This window comes from Podarcis vaucheri (genome assembly GCF_965113315.1).
Source record: "Podarcis vaucheri genome assembly, chromosome: 9".
Taxonomy (NCBI): Eukaryota; Metazoa; Chordata; class Lepidosauria; order Squamata; family Lacertidae; genus Podarcis; species Podarcis vaucheri.
In genome coordinates, this window is record NC_138767.1 from 38,447,245 (window position 1) to 38,474,404 (window position 27,160).

General features: G+C 41.5%; 2 long non-coding RNA genes across 5 annotated transcripts in view; one reads left to right on the forward strand and one right to left on the reverse strand.

The window, feature by feature from the left end:
* Nucleotides 1-7,267, forward strand: LOC309540725. 2 transcript variants are annotated; one of them, XR_014223432.1, is made up of 4 exons: nt 1-153; nt 5,156-5,221; nt 5,391-5,502; nt 7,188-7,267. It is a non-coding gene; the product is annotated as an uncharacterized lncRNA (long non-coding RNA). The 2 variants fall into 2 exon arrangements; XR_014223433.1 differs by lacking the exon at nt 5,156-5,221.
* The window catches only part of LOC309540711, a 27,558-nt gene continuing 7,546 nt past the window's right edge, over nt 7,149-27,160 (reverse strand). For 2 of the 3 annotated variants that reach the window (XR_014223415.1, XR_014223416.1), the window contains 4 exons: nt 22,246-22,285; nt 18,173-18,283; nt 16,576-16,636; nt 14,812-15,474 (listed from right to left, as the gene is read on the reverse strand). This is a non-coding gene — a long non-coding RNA (uncharacterized lncRNA). Of the gene's footprint in view, nt 7,237-14,811; nt 15,475-16,575; nt 16,637-18,172; nt 18,284-22,245; nt 22,286-27,160 lie in introns of those variants that run through there. The other variant, XR_014223414.1, reaches the window with a different exon arrangement.

Genomic DNA, 27,160 nt, shown 5'->3' on the forward strand with positions numbered 1-27,160 from the left:
ACCTCAATATCTGCTCCAGAGGTACACAAGGAGAGGAAGGAAAAGACCAGCTTTGTGAATGGAAGTGTACGCATGTAGCATTGGACACAACCCCTGATCTCAGAAGAAGTGTTCCTCTTATCGCACACAAGAAATTATGCTGCTTCTAAGATGGTGTGTGCTGTGACTCATAAGGCAGACATCTGAGGACATGCATTTCCTCTTCACAATGATTGTTTTATTAATATACAAATTTCAGTCATTAACTTATCCATTAAAACTCATACAATTAATTGAGTAATACTTCTTTTTTTTAATAAATATTTTTATTGTTTTTTCCAGATAAAGATTATTCAACAATTTATACAGAAACTTATCCATTTACAAAAAAAAGAAAAAAGAAAAAGAAAAGAAGTTGGGTATTTCCAAGCTTGTTCCAGTCTATTTATCGGACTTCCCCACGTCTCCCCCGCATTGCATTCTTAACAAATAAAAATTTCAACAAATTATATCCTTGTTTCATACGTTTCTTTTGTACCTTCAAGCTTACATTTTAGTTTAAATTACTTATTGTCATGTTACTTTAATCAGCCAATATAATAACCTTTCCAACCTTTAAACATTTATTCCTTTCATTAATTCATTATTTAATTTCAATGTCCTTCACTCTCATTGCTGGAGCTGTTTTCTCCAAATCGTGCGAATTCTTATAATTCATATAATTTATAAAACTTTTGCATATAGTCCTTAATTTTTTTCCAATCCTCCTCCATTGCTTCTTCTCCCAAGTCTCGGATCCTGGCAGTCATCTCAGCCAATTCCATGTAGTCCATCAGCTGCGTTTGCCACTCTTCCAGTGTGGGCAAATCTTGAGTCTTCCAGTATTTTGCGATAAGAATCCTTGCTGCAGTAGTTGCGTACATAAAAAATGTTCTATCCTTCTTTAACACCTTTTGGCCGACAATGCCCAAGAGGAAGGCCTCTGGTTTCTTAGGGAAAGTGTACTTAAACACCTTTTTAAATTCATTATATATCATTTCCCAGAAGGCCTTCACTTTAGGGCACGTCCACCATAGGTGAAAGAATGTCCCTTCGGCCTCTTTACACTTCCAACATCTGTTATCAGTCAGATGATATATCTTTGCTAATTTGACTGGGGTCATGTACCACCTGTATATCATTTTCATAATGTTTTCTTTCAAGGCATTACATGCCGTAAATTTCATACCGGTGGTCCATAACCTTTCCCAGTCTTCAAACATGATGTTGTACCCAATGTCTTGAGCCCACTTTATCATGGCCGATTTAACTGTCTCATCCCGAGTATTCCATTTAAGCAGCAAGTTATACATTCTTGATAATAACTTAGTCTTTGGTTCTAACAATTCTGTCTCTAGTTTCGATTTTTCCACCTGGAAGCCTGTTTTTTTTTAATCCGTCTTAAATACCTCTTGAATTTGGGCATAATGGAACCAGTCTTGCACCTTATCTTTTAGTTTTTCAAAACTCTGTAACCTCCAGTTATCTCCAATTTTTTCTATTATTTCCCCATATGTCGGCCAACCGACCTCCATATTGGGTCCTTTCCGCGCCTTGGCCTCCACTGGTGATAGCCACCTCGGGGTCTTACTTTCTAGCAAGTCCTTATATTTTGTCCAGACTACAAAGATTGCTTTTCTGACAATATGGTTTTTGAACATTTTGTGTGTTTTTACCTTGTCGTACCACAAATACGCATGCCATCCTAAGGAGTTGTTAAACCCTTCCAGATCTAGGACATCAGTGTTCTTAAGCAAGAACCAATCTTTCATCCAGCAGAAGGCTGCAGCTTCATAATACAACCTTAAGTCTGGCAGGGCAAACCCCCCTCTTTCTTTTGCATCAGTTAGTATTTTAAACTTTATTCGGGGCTTTTTGCCCTGCCAAACAAACTTTGAGATATCCTTCTGCCACTTTCCAAAACATTCCACTCTGTCCACGATCTGTAAGGTTTGAAACAAAAATAACATCTTTGGCAAAACATTCATTTTTATAGCTGCTATTCGGCCCAACAAGGAAAGTTTCAATCTTGACCAAATTTCTAGATCTTTTTTCACCTCTGTCCAACATTTTTCGTAATTATCTTTGAATAAATTCAAATTTTTTGAAGACAAGTTAACCCCCAGGTATTTCACTTTTTTCACCACATTTAATTCTGTTTCCCTCTGAAACCCATCTATTTCTAAAGGTGTCAAGTTTTTACCCAATACCTTAGTTTTTTGTTTGTTCAACTTGAATCCCGCCACCCGACCAAACTCCTGGATCAGTTCTAAAACTCTTTTTGTACTAGATTCTGGCTCCTGTAATGTCAAAACCAAATCATCTGCAAAGGCTTTCAGTTTAAATTGTTTCTCTCCGACCTGTACTCCTTGTACCTGCCGGTCCTTCCTAATCATATTCAAGAGCACCTCCAGGACCGAAATAAATAATAAGGGGGAGAGAGGGCACCCTTGACGTGTTCCTTTTTCAATTTGGAACTCTTCTGTCACCACATTGTTCACTATCAACTTAGCTTTCTGATCTGAATAGATTGCCTCTAAACCATTTACAAACCCCCGTCCCACTCCCATCCCTTCCAAGTTCTTCTTCATAAACCTCCAGGAAATGTTATCAAATGCCTTCTCCGCATCAATAAAAATTAACACTGCTTTAGTGTTAATATTAGTTTGCAAAAGTTCCAAGACATCAATAATGTTCCTGGTATTATCATACAAATGTCTACCCGGGAGAAAGCCTGCCTGGTCCTTATGAATTACTTCATTCAGTACCTTTTTAAATCTATTTGCCAAAATGTCTGCAAATATTTTGTAATCCACATTAAGGAGTGAGATGGGACGGTAGTTCTTTAGTTGAGTCTTTTCAGTTTCCACTTTGGGAATCAATGTAATGAAAGCTTCTTTCCACGTTTCTGGTGCTCTCCCTCCGTCCATAATCTGATTACAGACCTCCATTAATGGTTGTGTCAAATAATCTTTTAATATCTTATAGTACTTGGAGGTAAGTCCGTCCGGGCCTGGAGATTTGCCCAATTGCATATTCTGAATGGCAACCTCGATTTCCTGTTGTGTTATTCTGTAATTCAAGATTGATCTCTTATCCTGAGAAATTTCTGGAAGGCCGTTGACTTTCAAAAATTGGTCCATCTCAAACACTTCCTCGGGTCCTTGCGTGTACAGTTTTTTAAAATATTTCTGGAAGCACTTTCTAATTTCACCTGGTTTCTGGATGTTTTTCCCTTCAACCTCTAGTATTGAGTAATACTTCTTGAATGGGTAGACTACGCTGATTCCTGGTCATTGTAAGCTTGCCCAAACTAAAGTCACACGGTGAGATGTGAACTGAGGTCTCCAGACTCATACTCTCAGCCCAATTTTAAAGCACAATTTTAATCCTGCTTTTCCTAATACTGATTAGGGGGGTGTACCCTGGAGTCTTTCAGAGACTCCTTACCTCTTTCCTCAACATCCCAGGGGCATCCCTTGGAAAGCTGATTTTTTTTTAAAAAAAGATATTTATTGAGAACATTTTTTGAATATAAGAAAAAATAAAAAATAAACATACGAAATAATAAACAGTTAAAAACACACATTAATTTTCAATAACATAACTTCCATACCCTTATTTCTTTCGACCTCCTCATACTTCCCTTCTTTGTATTCCATTTCAGTTTGTTAGTTCAGCAAATTCTTACCATTAAACTTTTACCTGTTTATAATTCTTTTTTCATATCTCCTAACCTTGGAAAGCTGATTTAAAAGCCACGTCTAGATGCCCTGCTTCACCACTGGAACTGGTCTTACACCAGAATGGGGGGGGACGGACGGACAGGAAAAGTCTTTATGTTTACTGCTTCAGCTCCAGGGCTGGCTCAGAAAACAAGCCTCAGCATAACTTGCCCATAGCTGGACTGGCTTAGAATCCAGGGGATCCGAGGCTGGCTTGGCCTTGCTCCATCCCTACCCCTCAAAACCCCATTTCATAGGTTTATGCTGACTACCCACAGTAAGGATACATCTAGTGATAGCTTCCCTTCTGAAGGGTTGGGTGGAGATCTTAGTGATAGTTAAGGTTCTCCACTGGCAGAGCCAGGCAGAGCTGGGTGAAGAGACACTTCTGCCTCATCCAACCCTCTTCCAGCATGACAATTTGAGTTATAGATTGGTCTGCCCAAAGCCTTATTGTCTGCATCATGTTCCCCTGCGCACCCACCCCAAAATGGTAGACCAGGGATAGAAAACCTACAGATGTTGGTAGATTTCAACTCCTATCCACACTAGCCAGCATAGTCAATGAGAATTGTGCAACACCTAGAGGGCCACTGGTTCCCCACCCTTGTTGTAGACTTTCCTCAACTGGAAGCTGAGCTGGTCCTCTGATGATTTGGGTTGCTCTTTTCTACACCTTGTCTAGCTCTTTCGTGTGGTTGCCACTCAGCTGTGGGATAGATACAGTTGTACCTTGGTTTTTTGAACAGAATGCGTTCCAGAAGTCCATTCGACTTCCGAAACGTTCAGAAACAAGGCATAGCTTCCGATTGGCTTCCGATTGCGCAGGCATGCCGGAAACAATAGCGGAAGCTGCATCAGACATTCAGCTTCCAAAAAAACATTCAAAAACCAGAACACTCACTTCTGGGTTTTGATCATTCAGGAGCCGAAACGTACAAGTACCAAGGTGTTTGACGACTGTATTCAGAACTGAGCACTTTCTGAAGAGCTGCCCAAGAGGTTATTTGAAACCACTTTTAGTAGCTAAGGATTTGGGAGGGATGGAGGAATGAAAGCAGTTTTAATCATCCTAATAGGGTTTATGACTCTGACATTGTTGCATGCACCATGCATTTAGGAGGAGGAAAGCTACAAAAATAAATAAATAAATAAAGGGAGCCACACAGTACAAGGTGGTCTGTATTTCCAGAACACATGAGATATTGCTAGGCATGTTGAAGCCGTTTCTGAGTAGTGTGCAAACACCAAAAGGATTGTTTAAGCCTTATTTGAAAAACATTGATAGTACAAATATTTATTCTGAGTTTGATATGATTATGGAATTATTTACATTAGAAAGTGGGTGAATAGGGAGGACAGAATAAAAATACTGGTTTAAGAAATAGTGCCTCTTCTGTTGTCTTTGACAGGGAAAGAATAGGCTATGCTGTTCCGCAGCATTAAATCAAGCAAAAGAATGAAAAAGGCAACAAATTGTAAGCTATTCCAATTGTTTGTTTCATTAAAAAATATTACAGTTAACAAATTGCAGCTCAGAAAACAAGCTGTATGAATCTGGATCATCTCCATATTTGTCATTCCAAAGATGTAATAAATTAAATGAGCTTCAAAGAATCTCTCTCATTGTGTTCCCCTCTTAACCAGGTTACTTCCCGTGAGCTTACAGAAGACCATCACTGCAACAAGAACAGCAGCAGCTTTGAATAACACCAGTTCTCACCTATTATCAGCAGCTGGGAAGCTTTTCTATACAAAGGTATTTTCACGCACCAGCAGACATTGCATAGAGTTTTTTGTTGTGGGTCTCTATGGGGGGTGGAGGATTTTTCCAGTGTGAAATGCCATGATGAAGGAACTCTTGTCTCCTGCCTTTCCGTGACACCATCATGGCATGCATTTCCAAGTGTTTGGCCATTTCTCCCTGCCTGGCTTTCATTGTTCCTTGCAGAGAGTCCAAAGGATAAATGAAGCCAAGATGCCTATGCCACAAGGTGGTATTCAACTCTTAAGAGCTGTATCCAACTAAGGCTGAATACGCACTATACATTTAAAGCCCATAATTTCCCCCAGAAAATCATGGAAACTGTAGTTCAACCACTCACAGGGCTACAATTCCCTGCAGCCCTAACAAATGACTGTTAACAATATTTTGGGGGTGAAGTCATGTGCTTTAAAAGTATGGTGTGTATGCAGCCTATGTTATACCCAGAGTAAACCTATGGAAATTAATAGACCTGACTAACTTAAGCCCATTAACTTGAATGGCTTCAATCCAAGTATAACTTAGTTGGATGTAATCTTTAGCCTGCATTTCGTCCTGATACTGGGCATTGCTGTTGGGATGGACTCTTAGCATGTATCTAAGCCTAAGCATGTACAAATGAATCAAGCACCCTCCCCCCACTACCCTGCCTTTTCTCTGTTGTTTCCCTTGTGTTAAATATTACACGGTAAGCTTCTGGGCTCTGAGTGCCTGTATGAGGCACTTGCTCACAAGCAGAAGATTAGGATGTGTAGTGAATTTAACAGCCCCACCCCAACAACCCATAGAGCTTCCTGCTGCTGTCATACTGCGACCACACCACCCACCCACCCCTGCTGCTAAGACTTGTGGGTAAATTTGTTGCTGCAGTAGCTACCTCCTGCCCAGTCACAAGGAATGCAGCACCTCTACCATGACAGAAGCCATCACTCCAACCAAGTTCTCCAGGCCCACCACAACTCACTCCGAGGAAAGGATCGTTCCTGAGAGTGAGGCATTTTGACTGATGTGGGCTGTTAAATTTTAAGCAGGCTTTGTGAATGTTGCAGCAAAGCAGCAATGGAATGGACAATCTATGCAGCCACTTCATCCACAATGTTTCCCTCTGATGAAGGGACACTTTCTCAGAGCACAGTATGAGAGCAACAGACCAGGAAGGATGGGGAGGAGACGGTGACAGGAGGAAAGAGGAGGTGGCAGAAGGCAGGAGTAAGGGGTGGTGGCCCATCAGGGCTGTCTTAAGCATATGTGGCGCCTGGGTGCAAAGATCCGCCTGGCACCCCCCCTAGTTGCCCAGTCCCAGGCACGCAGGAGGGCGGAGCCAGCCAGCCGTCTTAGCGTCTCGCTGGCTTGGTCGCCCCCAAACCTGCAGAAGAGCCCACTGTGGTGCTCTGACTGGTGGGCAGGCTCTTCCCCGGACTCAACTCTCAGGCCCTGGACTCTTGGCCTGGCGCCCCTGAGAGCCCGGCGCCTGGGTGCCTTGCACCCCTAGCGCCTATGGGTAAGACGGCCCTGTGGCCCATCTAAGATGGAACCATGTCCCTAGTAAGCTCCTCAGAACAGGGACAAATCCTTTTATATCCTGCAACTGCTGTGCACACTGCTGGTGCTAAATAAATAAATAAACTTATCTGCTGGATTGGTCCCTGTTCTTCCCTGTCTCTTTCTGTATTTTGCAGCGAAAATAGGTAGTATGGCTGAAAACTACATAGGAAGAGAGAGCAAAAACTGTGCAAGGGAAAAGGAAAAGAAAAGAAAAGAATTTAAATACAGCTTGACAATTGCAATTAAATAACCCAAATCTCAAGTTTGGCATTTTTCTTAACACCCAATATGATTTATATTTGTACTTCAGAGCCTTTAAAATATTTAAGCAGAAAAGAAATGAAATGAACTGCAACCAGTTAAGGTCATCGACTTAGGACAAAAAATGATAAAATATTAAAACGACAGAAACAAATTTTCCAACAGTTAATATACCAAGACTTCATAGAGATGTATTATTCAAAGCAGAGAAACATGTGTGACCCCTCGCCTATTGCATAATACAGAAAGGATATGAAAGTTCAAATCTACACAAGTGTAGGTATCAAGCAGGAGAAGAAAAGGACACAATATGCATACCAAAGGCTGATTTAATAATTACCATTAGCGGTTATTGCAGATGTGAAAATGACTTGTCCGATTGGGGGGGGGGTAGGGGTGGAATTGCACTCATGAATAACTGATATACAGTTCAAACCTAATGTCAAAATACGTGGCCTAAAATGAACTCTGACCCTCAAGGTGAAATCTATGTGTTAGTGATTTGCATAGTACAGTTTAAAGTGATAACCATCACTTTGAAAGTAATGACCAAATGGGCATTCCTTTCACTTCAGAATCATTGTACAGTAATTTCACCAGCGAAATCTAACACTAAGGAAGTGTCATTGTATTGTTTTGATTTCCCCCCCCTTAAGTTTTAAGAAAGGGAATGTCAGTAAACAAATCAATGAACCAATGTGAGTTGTCTCAGGCTTAAAGCTAATTTATTTCACCTTCTTAATGCTAAAATAGCAGTAGTGATTGGCATGTCTATTCAGAAGTAAGTTCCAATGGGACTTACTGCCAGGTAAGTGTGTAGGGTTGCAGTCTCAAAGAAGAAATGGTTTTCAGCTGCATAACTCATTGCCTCAGCTTCTGACACACTGCCAGGAAATGAATATTTGCTTCCATCATGGGCTGAGCAAATTCAACTGAGCAAATCTGCCTCACTGATTCACCTGAGAGGTCCTCAGCAGGGCCTGTTGCCTACCCAGATGTTCAACTTGGTGGTGACATCTACATGTTTTGGGCTAGAAGTCTTTGCTGCGGCTGTGCTGGCTATGGCTGATGGGAGTTGTACTCCAAAATATCTGGAAGACACAGGCTGGTGAAGGCTGACGTAGCCAAAGAGTGACACCAGGGAAGACTAATGATGAGGACAGGAATTGCCTGTATAATCCTGGCACCATACGGACACCCATGACCCTGATACTGGTCTTGAATATGATTGTATTGTGCAATTTTTTTGTACAGCTGCTTTGAGAACCTCTTGAGGTTGTAAAGTGGGATACAGTGGTACCTCGTGTTACATATGCTTCAGGTTACATACGCTTCAGGTTACAGACTCCGCTAACCCAGAAACAGTACCACAGGTTAAGAACTTTGCTTCAGGATGAGAACAGAAATCGTACTCCAGGGGTGCGGCAGCAACAGGAGGCCCCATTAGCTAAATTGGTGCTTCAGGTTAAGAACAGTTTCAGGTTAAGAACGGACCTCCAGAACGAATTAAGTACTTAACCCAAGGTACCACTGTTTAAGTTTTTGAAATAAATAATAAATACAGCTGAAAGAAGGGTCCCAATTTGGAGCCCTTGTTATCAGTACTTTAACACAATGCCACGTTCTTCTCTGTCCATAGCCGATCAGTTATACAAGTTGCATTTTGCATGCAATTATTATGTTTTGCTCACTAGGGCGGCCACCCCCGACCTGGGGCTTTACAGGCTGCCCAGGATGGCTGGAAATCTCCCTGTTTGCCTGTCCTATTAAGCCACTTGTTAGCCATTGGGACAGTGTGACTGCTGCAACCCACTTGGGTCAGTGTACAGTTCTCCAGGACTGTGTCAGGAGTGAGCCAGCAGTAAATAACACTGCAAGTTGGGAGTTACCTCTTTATTAAGGAAACCACGATCTGCACAGGAGTGCTAATGAACATAGCAACTCATCTCTGGTAGGTCTTGCCCTCATGAAGCAGTTGCTGAGACTGAAGGTCCCCTGCCTCCCACAGCTGCCTAAGTCCTCTCCTATCCAGGTTCCCCCCCCCAAGCAATAAGAGACTGTGTCTGCATGTCACCAATCTCTCCTTTGCCCTTTTCATACCTCTTCTGGTTCTGGGAGAGATAAAAGTAGGGGAGTTTGTCGCAGCAGGAGGGGGAGACATCTGTGACTCTGCACCAGCCTCACTCTTCTGTGCCTCACTCATCTCCTCCCACCTTCCTTCTTCAGCTTCTTTCTCTGATTCTGGACTTCTCTTAGCCACAGACTTTCCTAGATCACTAAGCCCTATTACCTCCTCAGCTTCTGACACCCCCTCCCAAGGGCGAAACTAGGCTTTATTTCACCCAGATCAAAGACCCAGTTTGGCATACACACACACACACTTGTGCACACACAGAGAGACTGGGAGTCTCAATGGCACCCCTCTGGAGGCTTCACTCAGGGCAAAAACCCCAGCTAGGCCCCCGCTCCGTAACAATGGCTCTGCCTCCTTCTCCCAGTCTTCTCCCTATGACCAGTCATCATTGTCCCACCACTTTCCTGGGCGGGCTCTGAGCCTTCTTCCCTTGGGGTTCCCCAACTGGTTTCTCCCACCATTCCTTTGTGTCCAACCAGGCCATGACAGACTGTAGCCTCTTCAGCACTCGCTCATCTGCTCCCTCCACCCGTTTGAATCCTGGTTGCTGAGGCTTGCTGCTGATTTATATTATCATTACAATAGGAAAATGAAAATAAATAAAACCTGTCACACTGATGGGCTAGTTAAATAAATCTATTACATCTGCAGCCAAAGCAGCTCTCTAATGCTCCTATATATTTATATAGACAAGGCAGAAATAAAACTGCAATATATGATCCTGGCTACTACAAGCATACTGAAGACTACTGTTTCTGAAATAATTGCTTTAATGATGATATAGGTGATGAAATCCTGCTATGAACTAGTGCTGTAACATATGTAGCTCTAAGCGCACGGCAAAGGCTTTTAAGAAATGGGCATTCCATACAAATCTCACTGAAATGGAGAAATGGTGTAACAGTGGCGCTTCATGAAGTCTACTCCCACCATCCACTAGGAGTTCCCTTGAGGGTCTCTTCCCCTTCAGGGGCATACAAAGAGGGGTGGGGGGTGCAGGCCGCCCCAGGTGTGACACAATGGTGCATGGCACTCACCGCAGGGCCTGCAGTGTGCCCAAGCCATGCTGTTCAGGCGCTTGCAGGCTCTGCGCTGTCTGCCCGCTGCCTCCCCCAGCTGTAGGGTGGTCGAGGGCGCGCATGCGCTGTTGGTACGGGCATTGCTCGCACGCCATTGGAATGGATGCCACATGCGCGCTGTCAGTATGGGCGCCACGTGCGCCATCTGTACGGGCGCCGTTTGAGCGCTGTCCGTAGGGGTGCCGCGTGTGCGCAGCCGGGTGGTTTGCCCCACCCCTCAGCACCCCACACCAAGTGCCAGAGAGACTTCCTCCAACACTGTTCCCCTTAAAGACATCCTTGCTTGGCCCACCATCATAACACCCATAGTCCCTCCCTGGTCCAAGCATAATCTGGACTCCACCATAGCTCCTTCTTATTCTAAAGAGAAAACATCAGATTTGCAAAGGGAAGAGTTATAGCTCAGTAGTAGAGCACCTGATTTGCATGCCAAAGGTTCCAGATTCAATCCCTGGTGTCTTCAGGTAGACACCTGCCTAGAGAGCTGCTGTCAGTGAGTGCAGAAAATAGAGAACTAGATGGACTAATGTTCTGGCCCAATGTAAGATAGCTTCCTATGAAAAAAGGCAATATTTATTTTAAAGAAGAAATCAGCAAAAATCAAAGAAACAACAACATCTACTTCAAACAGTTTTTCTATGGAAAACAATTTCAACTTCAGCACCATTTGCTACAAGAAGATCTAATGAAATTGGCAGCCATGTTTTTAGTTCTCCACCAACCCCATTAGGCTTTAGGTTAGTGTAAGTAACAGGGAGAAATAGGAACACAGAAGTTTCTGAACTCAGTAAATATGTCCTATTCAGCCATACCTTTTAGCTGCTACAGAATTGTATGAAAGTCTTGAACAATTGATGAGAAATTATGCCTGGGCTGGGTATTATTGTATATAACACTTTCAAATGAGTTATTAGTATCATTTTTTTTTGCAGTGGAACAGCAATTTTTAGCTCCATATCCAAAACATACTACCACGTGGGGCCTAAATGATTACAGATACATTCTGGAGCCTGGAGCCTTCCTTTTTTCATTATGAAATTCACATTTCTGCTCCTGCTCCTTGCTTTCTGAAAACCACTTAACGTGAATCTGAAGACTTGTGCATGTCCTACTTCATCCACTTAGGTAGCTTAAAAAAAAAAGGCTAAAAGAGCAAAAAGTTACTGGCAAAATGCCAAAGGGGAGAATAAAGCCAAAAAGATGGACATTTTAAAGGTGAGCTCACTAGATTAATGATAGCAGGAAAAATTGTCATAGTTTAGCTAGCAGTAATGCCAGTATTGCAGGAAAGACTTCAGAAACATTTCTGTAATGGATACAGCTATTAATAAACTGAGGAGGCTATTTAATGTATTGATAATAAATTGTCTCCCTCCACCCAACCCCTTCTTAAATGGGATGCTACCTAATCTAGACAGGCAGGTCAAGACCACAAAACAAACATCATTTAGATGTGAAAGCTAAAATATATGTTGCCCAGAATGCTGCCATAGAAAACATTAAGGCATTATGGTTGTTTTCTTCTGAAAATCAAGACCAAGTCCATTATCCTAATTACTGATGAAACCCCAAAAGCATGTACAAGTCTAGTGCAAGGATCAACTGAACGAGTTCCCTTTCCATCATAGCATACATAACCCAATTGTTGCAATTGATAATGTTATACAGCAAAAAAATATATTAGGCCACTAAGCCTGATGGAGGAGGAAGCAGGATTTAGAACACATCCGGCATTTCTGAGTTCTTGGACTGTCCCAAGGTATTTCGGGGACTTCAAAGCAAACCTGTTGGAAACAGGTTAATTAGAAACATCCTCACCCTGAAATTAAAGGAGATTGCACCAGACAAGAGCCGTTAAATCTCTGAATTACCCTAGCTGCATAGGTGTTGTTGTCTACTCGACAACAGCAGTGATAACAAATGCATGCCAGGAAAATGTAACACTTGACCTACATTCAGAAAACAATTTTAAATAGCTGACTGTCTGATAATCATCTTGCTCCTGATTTGAAAAATCAGTAATATTAACTGGGTTTGAAACATCAATTAGAATGGAATATATTAGTTAATCATCAGCTATTAGCCAGGCTGCCTGCATGATGCAACCACATACTAAGGTATTCTTGATCTAAAATTCTGATTGGCAGAAACTCGCAGCTTATTTTCAGTCATCCAGGACAGAGGCAAAATACTTAGGGGGAAAGACCTTAGCTCAATGAGCGGAGCACATGCTTTGCATGTAAAAGGCCCCAGCTTCTCCAGTCAGAGCTGGGAAAGTCTTTGACTCCACCCTGCATTTAAAGCACCTCCCCAAAGAAGCTTGGGAACTGTAGTCTGTTAAGTGTGCTAGGTATTGTAGCGCAATGAAGGGTAAATTACCATTCCCTGTATCCTTTGAGGGGAGGAACGAAATGTGCTTTAAATAGGCTTTACTATTGTAGTGCGCATTTTACCTAATAAAACATATTTTTGTCTCCAATTTTGCCCAATGTATAGTGGTACCTCGGGTTAAGTACTTAATCCGTTCCAGAGGTCCATTCTTAACTTGAAACTGTTCTTAACCTGAAGCACCACTTTAGCTAATGGGGCCTCCTGTTGCTGCCGCACCCCTGGAGTACGATTTCTGTTCTCATCCTGAAGCAAAGTTCTTAACCTGAGGTAATATTTCTGGGTTAGCAGAGTCTGTAACCTGAAGCATATGTAAACTGAAGCGTATGTAACCTGAGGTACCACTGTACACATTTTTACACAATATTTAGTTGCATGACTGCATTGCAAAATTCAGATAACTGTGAATTTTGTAGGATAGCTTCCTTTTGGTTTATGTAATGTTTCCAGAAGTGCAAATTACATGGGTTCTGAATCGTCTCTCTCCTTCATTCCCAGGCAGTTCTCACTCTTGCAAACTTTCTGCCTCCACTCCTAGCTACCTAGTCTATCTATCCTGCAACAGATAGTGGGTTACCTCAGTTGCCTCCATATTGTTAGCATTTTGTGGGAATCATTCAAGCGCACAGCTAACTTTGTACGGAGCGTTTACAGTAGACTTTGGTTTTCATGAGTGAACTCTGGAAAAGTTTTCACGGCAAAGTTATTACTAGCTAAGCGGAGGTGAGGGGAGAGTTTATGAATGGCTTTGATTCAGGTGGGGTGAAAGGATAAAGGGGCAGATGGACAGAAATATAAACATATCAAAACTGACTAGCCAATCATAGGTGTAGGAGAAGATAATCTCATATAACTTTGTACAGTGGTACCTCAGGTTAAGTAGTTAATTCATTCCAGAGGTCCATACTTAACCTGAAACTGTTCTTAACCTGAAGCACCACTTTAGCTAATGGGGCCTCCTGCTGCCGCCGCGCCACCAGAGCACAATTTCTGTTCTCATCCTGAAGCAATATTTCTGGGTTAACGAAGTATGTAACCTGAAGCGTATGTAACCTGAAGCGTATGTAACCCGAGGTACCACTGTATGTGTCCCCCCCCCATTCTGAAGTTCTAAGTTGGTATGATCTGGGGCAAAGCTACCTCACAGTATTTACAAACAACACAGCAGAGTGAAAAAGTTCACATCTATAATTGATGGAAAGTTCATGAGCACGTAACATATCAAAGGCAACCCCGGAGCTGACTCAAAAGCACAAACTGAAAATTGAACCAGGGCTGTTCGTTTGCTTCTGTGTTTCAGGGCTGAGTCCAGTGATGATGACGATTTTTTTCCCAGAGCTCTAATTAGTAAAAAACCAAGGCTTTCAAACCCCCATCTTTTGCTGCTCTTTGTCACCCTCTTCTTCATTATTCAGATTTGAATAAGGAAGGTTGCTGCTACATTGTCACGTGGCTTAATTTATTTTCTGAAATTATTGATTATATATTCCTGTCAACGTTCAGCTGATTTCAGTAAATATTAGGCACCATTAGTTGCAAACAAGCCCAGGTTCTTAGAAGTGAAGCCCTAGCAGCAGGAAAGGCATTGGTGCAACACCAATGTACGTGTGCCACAGAATGTGCACGCAAAACTCCTTGGGTGCACAAGTCAAACTTGATGCCGAAGAAAATGGCTCTACATGCACACACAGCCCCAGAAGATTCTAGGTCATGGGAACCCATTGGGTCAACTCCAGTTTGCATATATACATGTTTGTTTAAATTATTTATAACCTGCTCTTCATAATTCACACAATCCCAGAGTGAGGAATACCACTAATATACAATAAAACAATATTTCATTTAAATACTATTTAATCTCAAATCAGACAATATGCCAACAGCAGAACTACATTAGCCAAGGCAAATGCTTGGAAGAATGGACAAATGTGTCAAAATTCAATTAGTGTTGATATTGATTGCACCTGAGAATGGAGGACATGCCAGAGTCGGGGTGCCACTCTTGAGAATACCCTATCATGAGTCATCACATTTCCCATCTCAGAGAATTGTGACAGTGTGAAAAGGGCTGGATGGAGTCTTGTATGCTTCCTTCCAGCAACTGGTGCCAAACATATTGCTCTGCTTTCCTTTGGCCCACATCAATGAGCTCTTGTCATCTGGGCAGGCCAGGACCTCCATACACAGTTCCTGGGCTTGTGCCCTGAGGATGTCACTTCAGTGCTGCTAATGCAGAAATAACAATGCAGAAGGCAGCAGTTTTGAGTTACCGGTCTCTGCAGCCACAGCAGGCACTGTGGTTTGACTTCACCCCTGGAGGTGCACTCCATTGTCTTGAGAAAGACAGTTGCCAACATCTCTGGAACTTTCTTGATCTTCATTCTTTTCCCAGTTTAACAAGCCATGCTCTCCCTTAAATAAGTATTACATTATTAAGGTCATTTATTGCCTTGTATAAAAGAAGCAATGTATTACTGTCATCTTGCGTGCAGCTGGAAAATGGGTATTGATACGGAACAAAACAAAGATCATCTCTCAGAGGGTCTCTGGTAGGAAGATCTAAGGCAAAAAGGCCCATTTAGATGCATAGTAATCTGCATTACAGAACAGAGCTTTGCAAGCAAAAACTTCAGTCAATATTTTAAATTAACCAAATATACAGTAAACAGGGTTAAAGGCAGCAAGCAATTACATTAAAAGCAGGCATAAAAAAGCAGTTGTCACTTTTATTCATCAGCCTGTTTGCCCAGAATCCAAAAGCTAACTGTGTGAACAAGACCTACTTTGTGATATAAAACATTAGTTCTTGTCATACATTCTTCTGATTATTGATAGTTGTGTTTGGATGGCATTGATCCGAGTGGATTTCTTGCTGAACACAACATCAGAGCTTTAACACCAGACAGACTTACACTCTATTTTCAGCCAATCTCATTCTTCCTTACAAGCAACTCAAAGGTATTACTTCCTCCCCCTCCAATACAACTGATTAAGAAGGGCATCTGAAATAAGGCCATCACTGCCTGGACAGCATGGAGAGCTTCTATGTAGTGCTTTGTAATACAACAGCTCCCTTATGTAGCTGCAAACACCCCACACTGCCCCATTTCAGTGCCGTCTTTAGGACGATTCCGGGTCACTTTCAGGTTTGGCACGATGTGCTTATACACGGTCGTGCACATATTGAACGTGCATAAATGGGATGGGGTGGGCTGCCTGTATACTGAATTAAGTGATCTGCTATAGAATATTAGCAGATATACTATTGGGATTCCTTGTTACTGCAGAGATATGGCTGCCATGTTTTTACTGGAATCTGTGGGACTGAAAGAGATGGACCCAGCCACTATTTAGGCATTAATGAGCTTCTGCTTCTGCTAAGATCACAAGGGAGTTTTGCAGGTTTTGCTCCTGTGCTGCCATCTCACTTCATTGTCAAAATGCAATATGTATGTATAATAATAATAATAATAATAATAATAAATTTTATTTATATCCCGCCCTCCCCAGCCGAAGCTGGGCTCAGGGCGGCTTTAAAGCACAAAGCAAGTATACTATTACAATAAGCTAATAGTGTGGACTTACCCCACTTCCATCACAAGAATGCTGCTGTAGCTCATTCAAATAGGTCGTTCCGCACGTGGTCAACAAAAAGCATACCTGTAGGACAGTCTTTCCACCTATGACTTCAGGTAGACTTACTATAAGCTCAGGGACATCGCTAAAAATGCACATACATTAAAAAATGCATTGGAAGATTTACAAGGAAGATTACAATGCCTGTCCAATCACTTCTTTGTCAAAGAATACTCATAATAAGCACATCTTAAACCCTGGCATATTTAATTGCTCAAAGATATTGGTTGGCCAACTCACTACAAACAAAAATAATATCACATGCATATTACTTAAATAATATTTTTATAATGGCATTTAGAATTTAAAACCATTAATAACTTGATATTTGTGGTTGTTATTTTAAAAGTTTTATGGATGTATGGAGTGGATGTGGCTTCAAGTAAATATTTAGGTACATTGGTCAAACTGAATATTTAACATTTATGTATACTATCTGTGCAGTTTAGGATTAGATGATTCATGCTTGTTTACTACTTTGGTTATTGGATATGTAGATGTGATAATTAAAAAAAATAAAAATAAAAACTCAAATGTTGTGATGCTGTGCGAATTCTTTGCTTGCCTACCAGTGTTGGGTGTGATTTTTCAGCCTTCCTTATAACTATTTCTTTTTCCTCAAGTATCCAGTGTATGTCTGTGCTTGTGTGTTCACCTACACTTACAATGGCTGCATTACAGACAACCACAATTGTGTACATCAGCCGGTGTGGTTTTGTGGTTAGAGTTAGAGTATTAGAGTATCAGACCAGGATTCAAATCCCCACTCAACTATGAAGCTCACTGGGTGACTTTGTACCAGCCACTGCCTCTCAGCTTAATCTACTTTTCAGGGTTGTTGTGCAGATGAAATGAGGAGGGGGAAAACCATGTACACCACCTTGAGCTCCTTGGAGAAAAAAGTATGAAGTAAATGCCGTCAATCAATCAATCAGATAAGTAAGCTCTTGAATACCAAAGATGCTGCAACAAATCAGCCTTTAAGATGCCAAAGCATTCTTGTATTCTTTCACCCACATTCAATTCTCTTGAGCGTGTACTCTGAGACTCTTGGGCTGTAATCATGTGCATACCTATCCTAGATTTAAGCTGCCATCTTATGCACACACCTGGTACTCAGGGAACGAGTCCCATTGTGTATAGTGGAAATTACTTCTGAGTAAACCCGCCGAGGACTGCAAGTCTCGTAGAACTTGATGGGATTTAACTGCTAGATTCATGTGTATACGACTGGACTGTTGGACTCCCCTTTGCTGGCAGGAAATTAAAAGGCCAGGGAAGGGAATAGGATGGAAATCAAATTATTCTTTATAATACAGGGCTAGGCTTGTCTAGCCTTCTGCAGTTCATATATGCCTCTTGGCATAATCAAATAGTAAAGGTTATGTTACTCTTCTGCTTGGAATCAGCCTGTCAGAGAAGCCCTAACATCAGTCATTAGAAGGGACAGTGCATGACCTAGTGCTAAGGTTAATGCTAATAATATGTTCTACTGGAGCCATGACTATAGTCTTTCATTACTATCTTTGGCTGATTTTTTTTTTATTTTTTTGTCTTCGTCAACATAGGCATTCTAATTGCTAAACAGATTCAGCACACTGAGCTACAGTTCCTGAAACACATTCCATCTGCAGCAGCATGCCACGGGTGTGATCCATCTGGAAATGTGGTCCCGTCGAACGTTTTCATTCATTATGCCCAGAGATGTGCCTTTAAGCATCTCTCAAGATAGCTGTTAGTGTGAGAGAGAAAATGGAAAGAAGACGCTTTTCACTGAATGGATGTACATTTAGGTCAATGTAATAAACAGTAATGATAAGCAAACAGTGCAATCCTATGCATGTTTACCCAGAAAAATAATTGCCAAATACATTGGCAGCCATAGCCGAAGCCAAGGGTAAAGGTACAGATAAAGGGACCCCTGACCATTAGGTCCAGTCATGACTGACTCTGGGGTTGTGGCACTCATCTCGCTTTATTGGCTGAGGGAGCCGGCGTTCAGCTTCCGGGTCATGTGGCCAGCATGACTAAGCCGCTTCTGGTGTACCAGAGCAGCGCACGGAAATGCTGTTTACCTTCCCGCCGGAGTGGTACCTATTTATCTACTTGCACTTTGAGGTGCTTTCAAACTGCTAGGTTGGCAGCTCACCCGGTTGCGGGGATTCGAACCGCCGACCTTCTGATCGGCAAGTCCTAGGCTCTGTGGTTTAAACCACAGTGCCACCTGCGTCCCAAGCCAAGGGTAGCCAAGTCATATCTTGTTGGACTCCATCTCCTATTATTCCTACCCAACATAGTTATGGTCAGGTATGGGGGTGTTGGAGTTTGGTGGTATCTAGAGGGCCCCTAAACTCTGAGAAATATATGAAAACACCCGATAACTTCTTTCTTTCTTTTGCCTCTTTGATTCCATTCCAAAATCTGGGGCAGTACTGCAGAAGTAGCCATCAGAATAACTTGGTAGAAATAAATCACTATGGAAAGGAGGCTATATAAAACCAAAGTAGTGCTATAGGCAGGGGGGGGGGTTAGGTTGTATGCTGAGACCCTTCCGATCCCTGGATCTAGCAAGTGTTAAAATCTAATCAAGGCTTCTAATTCTCCACATGAAACACAAGCCTTGGGTATGCGCCTGGAACCCTGGAATCTCACACTGCTTGGAGATAGGTGTGGTGTGCAGCAGCATAAATGTTCTATGCAACTATAAAGCTTATTGAACAGCACAGCAATACCTAATTTAGTAGCATTATTAACAGTAAAAATATAACCAGCCACTTAAAATTAAACCAGGGCTCTTCTTTCTAAACAAAGCAAGATCTTGTCCCTGCGAAGCAAGTGATTAGCAGCAGAGTCTTATGCATGTTTACTCAGAAGTAAGTCATACCATATTCACTGGGTTATGCTTTCTAGTGTTTAGGATTGCATCCTAACAGTGCATTCCTAAGCAAGATTATTCTGAATGTAAGACCCACTGAGCTCAATGGAACTCACTGTGTAGAAACCAGGTTTAGGATCACACTGCTTATATGGAACATATATTTGACAACCAAGGGTTACAGACAGTGCTGGATTTACGTATAAGCTAAACAGGCTATAGCTTAGGGTCCCACTCTCTTGGGGCCCCCAAAAAAGTTTAAAGGATTTACATTTACAAAATATGAGATAAAAAACAAATAAAACAAAACCTACATGCAGCAACAGTGGCAAATGGCTTTAGATACCTATTAGGTCCATAAATTGCCATATAGCATATATTCAACACAAAAAACAGCAGCAATTTGTTTTTGACAAAGGACAGCTGGACATATAAAGGACCCCATTACCTTCAGTAGCTTAGGGCCTCATCAAACCTAAATATGGCCCTAGTTAGAGAGAGTAAAAACTAACAATGAGACACCTATGAATCTTTCCATAAGGGAGGTTCCAGAGGAACATTGCACAATTACTCATTGTTACCTTTTGGGAACGTTCTTTGGAGAACAAATTGAGTTTCTGGCATGCAATTGCCTCTCAGGTCCCACCACTGTGTCCCTAACACCTCTTGATGTCATATGTACCCAAGGCCAGAGAAAGATCTAATAGGGTCAATGTAGTATAAGTTTGCCTGTCAGTTTCTAGAGAAAGATTGTCAAGCAAGGCCACAAGCACAGTTTTGGGATCATACAATGAATGAAATCCATACTGACATGGAAGTCCAGAAAGCTGGCAGCAATGCACCCAAGTGGCCCACAGGCTGTCAACTGACCCATTCATTCATTAACTTTTCCCAAGGAGAGAAGGTTGGGGAGGGGCTGAAAGATCACAGAATCTAAACAGTTTTGCATATTGGGGAAACCTGTAAGAGCACTTGGGTAAATGTTAATTGGTGCATCACAGCCCACAGAAAATTGCAGAGCAGGCATTTTCTCCCATTGACTCAGCCAAGAAATATTTTCAAAAGTGCATATCCAGTGTGCATACAAATGCATATACAGTGGTACCTCGGGTTAAGAACTTAATTCCTTCTGGAGGTCCATTCTGAACCTGAAACTGTTCTTAACCTGAGGTACCACTTTAGCTAATAGGGCATCCCGCTGCCGCCGCGCCGCCGCACAATTTCTGTTGTCATCCTGAAGCAAAGTTCTTAACCCGAGGTGCTATTTCTGGGTTAGTGGAGTCTGTAACCTGAAGTGTCTGTAACCTGAGGTACCACTGTATTGGAGATAATAACATACAAAAATGCATTATGTTACGGAAGGAATGCTTTGCAAAAGTATTAGAAGAACTGTGCACTGAGATGCCGGTGGATTTCCATGAGGACTTCTTCAAAAGTTGCAGATTGATGTGGAACTTGGGAAGGACTGGACTTAAGACCAGAAGAAAATGAGAAACGAGAAGAAACAGAACTTGATGGATTTGCCTATTCCAAGTCAGGAGGATGGCTCTGCAACACAGCCCTATTGCACCAGCCACTCCTGTTCTCTGACCAATAGATGGATTATCAGACTACATAGAAGTTCCGAGGCCATATCCAGGATGTTCAAAAGAATAATAAAAAGAGGGTCAACATTCAACAAGCGGTTCATTTTAACATTCCCTTGAGGACATTCATTACCACGTCTTGCCCTTATATGCTCCCAAAGTAAGTTCTGTCTAGAGACTATGCTTGGCTTTACCTTACTGTGGTTAATGCATTCCCAAGGTAGGTTTGTTTCCTTCCCTTAACCTGAGCATGTGCCTTCCACCTGAATAAGCAGAATCTCATCCCTTATTTTATCAATTATTTGCGACCTTTTCCCAGTTGAAAAAAGGTCATTGACGTAGTGGGCTGGTTTCACTTGCTTTGGTGACTGGAGTGAGAAGGAGAAACAAACAAACAGATGAAAAGTCCCATCCGATCCCCGCCCCCACTTTCTACCTTGTTAGAAGTGACATCACTGTACATTAAAGTCCTCATATCTCCGTTCATATTAAAATGCCTGTCACTTCTCTTGCTCCAGGGCTGTAAATCTGCCACAGTGGCCTGTGCTTGGGGAGCTTTCATTATGGAAATAGGAAGATAAGGACTCCACTCCCATGTTACAAGGGGAAAGATGCACAGCTGCAAAGAGGTTACCGGTACTTTAAAATTGTATGTTTGCATTTTCTTAACTCTTCTATTATCTGTTAGGGCAATTTTTCAGGAGATATCTCTAAATGTAGAAAACTCTCTCTCTCTCAGTGTGTGGTTTTTGTTTTTTTTAAAAAAAACTTTAAGAGCCAGAGGAATAAAGCATGAATATACAGGGCAGTAAAATGTATTAGTGCATACATTTTTAACTTGCTCATGCAGTAAATCATTAGCCTTTCCCATTGACTTTAGGCCGCCAGCCTCAAAAAGAAATGACATACAATAATTTAACCTGTTTCCCCCACTCTCTTTTCATATTTAAATCACACGTAAAACCAAACCAAACCAAAAAACCTGCGTGGCCTCTAGGAAATGGCTATAACAATATTCAACCATTATACATGCTATAAAGGAATCTGATAGCAAAATTCCTTCTGAGCAGTAATAAAAATATAAATAATGTATCAGTTTCTGTCTCATGGCATTGTCAGGCTTCTAGTAAAGCTCACCTGCTTTTGTGCTTTCAATAAACTGATTGGGAATGACTTTACAAAAGCAAAATGAAACATAAAAGATTCAAAGCCCTGCCTGAGCTGTTGACTCACCTTTTAGCAATTCAGTTACGTCAGCCTCAGTTTCCGAACTCTAAAATGGGAATAAAAGTGACTGGCTTTAATAATAATAATAATAATAATAATAATAATAATAATAATAATAATAATAATACCCTGCCCCCTTCTGGCTGAGTTTCCCCAGCCACTCTGGGCGGCTTCCAGTGATATATATATATAAAAGAAGATGTCACCTAAAAACTTCTCTGAACAGGGCTGCCTTCAAATGTTTTCTAAAAGTTCTGTAATTCTTTTTCTCCCTGACATCTGAAGGGAGGGCATGACTTTCTAAGGTTGGTATGGAAAAAATACTGAAACCCATCTGTACTTAGATTTTTTTGTTTTGTTTTAAGGACAATACATAATCCTAGGTAATAATTAAGAATATGATTCAATCCAATTACTGTAATCACTTTTTGTTACACTGACTTTAATGCAGTAAGTTCAAGCCAATTGAATTTAATGTAATTTTAAAGTGTCTAATTGTGCAGTCCTTACTCTCCAGCGTTGTAATGTGTGTTAAGGGCACACACTTACATATCTTTTCAGTAATTAACCTGCAACAACAAAAAGTATGGGTGGAGGGTTCCACATCTGCATCATTCTCCCACAGCCTCCAGTCCTCAGATGCTATTGAACTACAACTCCCATAATCCCCAGCTAAGGATGGAAGAGAAATTTATTCAGTCTTCATTTTAAAGTCAATTGACCTCATTTGCTGATCCTGGACCTATATGCAGATCGGAATAAAGCTGTCAATCAGATTATGCTCTTTGACTTTCATGATGCACTTTCAGCTCAAGAAATGCACACAAAAATGCATATTTTATGAGGAATGTTTTATAGATATTTATTTGCAAGTGTACTTCTAAACTGCCTATTCATTGTAAAAAAAGAGAAAGCATGGTGGTGTGCAATAAAATCATTAAAACACCATAAAATTATCGAACTGTAATGTGCAGAACAAATGACCAGCTCTGAATCAAATTAATTCTTTAGAAATGCTTGGCGAAACAGAAACATTTTCAGCAGGCAGAAAAACATCAGAATCTGGGGAAGGGCATAGCTCAGTGGTAGAGCATTTCCCTGTATGCAGGAAGTCCCAAGTTTCATCTTCAACATCTAGGACTGAGAGAGACTCCTGCTTAAAACCCTGGAAAGTCACTGCCAATCAGTGTAGACAATACTGAGCTAGATGGACCAATGGCATAACTCAGTATAAGACAGTTTAATATGTTCCTAGTATTCTGGGTGCCTGCCTAATTTCAGTGGCAACAGTGTTCCAAAGTACGGGTGCCACACTGCTCTAAAAGCCATAGTTTGTGTAGAAACTAATTGAATATGTGGCAACCATGGAACAGTACAAATATTGGGGGGGGGGGGATGCATTGACCAAACTCTGTATTTTGGGGAAGAATATGTATAAAGTGTTGACCACCTTGAGCTGCTTTGGAAGGAAGGGCGGGATAAATAAATACACGTACATTTTTAAATGTGAATTTTTCGTGCATCTTTTCATTTGTTTAGTCTGCCAAATAATAAAAAAAATAAAAAAATGGAGGGATGAAACAGACCTATAACTTAAACGAACACAGGAAAGAGATAGGAAGAGTCCTCTATCCTTATCCTCAGCCAGTATTGGCTGATGGTGAGGGGTGCTGGGGGTCAGTTTACTTGTGTTAAGTGGTTTAGAGTCACTTCTACGAATAAAGTGACTTACTTGCTTGACTGATTGTAATATTGATAACCCACCCTTCACCAGCAAGCTATCCTAAGGGACAACAATAACTATACATGGTAAATACACCATAAAACCAGACCATCAAAAGCTTTAGCATCCAAGCAATATCTAAGGACTTTTTCTCACCTGGAACTCACTGGAATTCAGTGATGCCACCTCTCTGGTGGGTGCCATTGCCATTATAAGAGAACAAGGGAGGTGTCCATGGCGAGTTCCGGCACCTCTTTTTCTAGAAAAATAACACTGCCCCTTCAGATATTACTGGGGATTGGACTCCCAAGTCCTATTTCAACAATCTAACCCCTATATCACAATGGCTTGCTTGTTGCACACAAGTTTGAGCATTACATGCATACCAGCCTTTTGTTCAAAGAGCTCTTGGTAGCATATTACACTCCCAGACTCCCCAATATTATCTTCACAACTTCCCTGTAAATAACGTTAGGCTGAGAGAAAGCGACTGACCCAAGATTGCCCAGTTGACATCACAGTTGAGCAGCAGTGTGTAAGGTTCTGGGGGTCTTGAGCTGGAGATTCTTGCAACAGGACCAAGTCATTATACTCCCTGCACTACAGGGGAGATTCCTGTCAACCTGACCTCTGCTGCTCTGCAGCCCTAGCAAGTCAAAATGTCGCCAGCCCGCCACTGTCTCTTTCTGACGACCCCCGGCTCCACTCTTCCTCTGGCATAGGTGTTTGAACTTTGGTTTGCTGGGTTCAAGGTCAACAGTCAAAAATCACTATCCTACACAGGCTCAGGTTGTAAAACAGGCCTCCCTTGTATTGTTGAAGAACTTAAAAGAACAATAACAACCTTCATGGGTGTAGCCGAGATTTTTGTTGCGGGAAGCAGGACTTGATTAGGGGGACAGGACTTGTGTTGGTGGGGGCAAAACTGACGATGTTGGTTGGTTAGTTAAGTATTTATATTGTTTTACTTGGTCTAGGGGATCACCTGCTTGCCCCTTGGCTACACCCATGACAGCCCTAGTCTTTCAAAAGCAGTTAGCAAACTTTTAGCTGTCCTGATCCAGAGTCCAGTGAGTCCTGCATAGAGAATCTGAATAGCAAGATTTAAGTACGCATTTTAGAACATGGAGCAACCAAGCCCTGATACGGGAACCCATGGAAAGATCCATGCATTCATTGGATTTCTTGTCACCAGAAAATAGCTGTGTTTAGCCATTTTTAATTTTTATTTTAGAGTATATTTCTTGCCCTCATCCCAAGAGCACATTTGCCTCATTTTACCCTACAGACCAACTTCTGAAGTGAATTAGACTAAGAATCTGTGATTTTCACTAGGACACACCATAAGATTCATGTTTGGATAGTAATTTTGTCCAAGAGATTTTGAGCATGACATTACCACATTTGCTTTGAATATTGTAGTAATTGTAGACAAAACTAGCTACATTAAAGAGCAATATAAGCAACAGTAAACATTGCATTTTTCATAAGCCAAGTCTAAACTAAAGCAAAGAATGAAAATAAACATTTTCAACAAAAGGGGGGGGGAATGGTATCTACAATGAACTTTTGTTTCAAAAACCTGATTTGTTGCTGGGGTTAGCTCTTCTACATGACAAAATCAATTCTACTTTGATGAAATTAAAAGCAGAAGGGAAAACAATGTGCAGTTTACAAGACAGTCTAAGCTGATGTTTGTGCAGAGAATCAATGCTTTTTGGGTAAAGGCTAATTTAATAATATATTAGATTCAGTAATTGGAAACATGGATGGAGAATAACCATTTCTGGTTATAGGCTGCTTGTTTGACAACGATACAGCTTTAATTCAAGACCTTGAAATTGACACACCCTGAAATTGATCCATATAGTTAAAAATTTATAATAAAACTGGAAAATTGTCCAGTGATTTAATCACTTTCCCCCAAAAAAGGCTAACATGAAATACAGCTTCTCTATATTAGATATGGGCTTGAAACCACACAATTGCCACGATTTGGCAAAAGTGATGCAAAAGCAGAAACCAATTTTCATTCCTGACTAGACTATCACCTGCTAGAAATATCAAAGAAGATGAGTAAGAACTGTGTATCCAGCATTTTCACATGGCACATCTGTATTGAAGAGACACTGCCAAACAAATAATAAGGATGGACATCTCTGGCAGCACTAATAATCTGTGGTGGGGTCAGAGAAACAAGACTGGAGACTGGACTGAGTCCTTTTCTTGCTTCCTCATTCCCCATATATGTGCTTACAGCTTCAAACAACCTTGTCCCATCCTTCCTCATTGGTGATCCTTGGGTGCGATCCTTTGCCAACATCTTAGGACCGGGACCAGTGTCTTCAACTCCAGCGCACACTATAAAAGAGCCAATATGAGTTGGGTGTGTGAATACTCACACACTATTAGGCAACCCAAATGGTGTGGCAAACAGCAGCATGTCATGCTAGCTGTGGAGTCTTTGGAGTGCTGGAAGAGGGGTAGCCAACGTAATGTCTTCTAAATGTTGTTGGACTACAACTCTCACTGTTCCTGAACATTGGACATGTTGGCTGGGGTTGATGGGATTTGTAGTCCAACAGCACCTGGAAGGCATCACACTGCCCCCCCCCCCGTTTTACATACATCCCCGTTTTACATACATCCTGATATCACATTGTGGCCAGAGTTGGTCTGTTTCAGAACTTGCCAAAGCCCATGCCTGGCTCTATAAAGTTCATGCCTGCCACCCACTTGTTCAGTTTCTTAAGACCTTGCTTGTTTTCAGCAATACTTTTCTAGTCATGACCAATAATTATGATTCGTAAGATCAGCTAGTCCTGCTGAAAATTGTAGGAATTGCTGACAACATACCAGGACACTAGCCTAAAAGCTCCTCAGTAGATTGATAGGTTAGGAAACTGCAGCAAAAACATGTTTGTCAATTATCACCATATATTAAGTTTACTGAACCAGTCAAATCTCCAGCACATGAGGTTTCTAGCTTAGTTCTCTCTCCCTTCTGCACTGGCAGAACGAGTCCACTTGAGAACCCAGTCTGAGCATACGGACCCTTTCCTATCACTACAGTGATTTTGGCTTGCAGTTGAGGATGCTTTTGTTGTTTGCCTTTGGGTTGTGAATACTGAAGTGCAATCTTTCTCCTAATTCTGAAAATTTGTCATGAACCAGGGCCCTATGTTTGTCCGTGGAAGC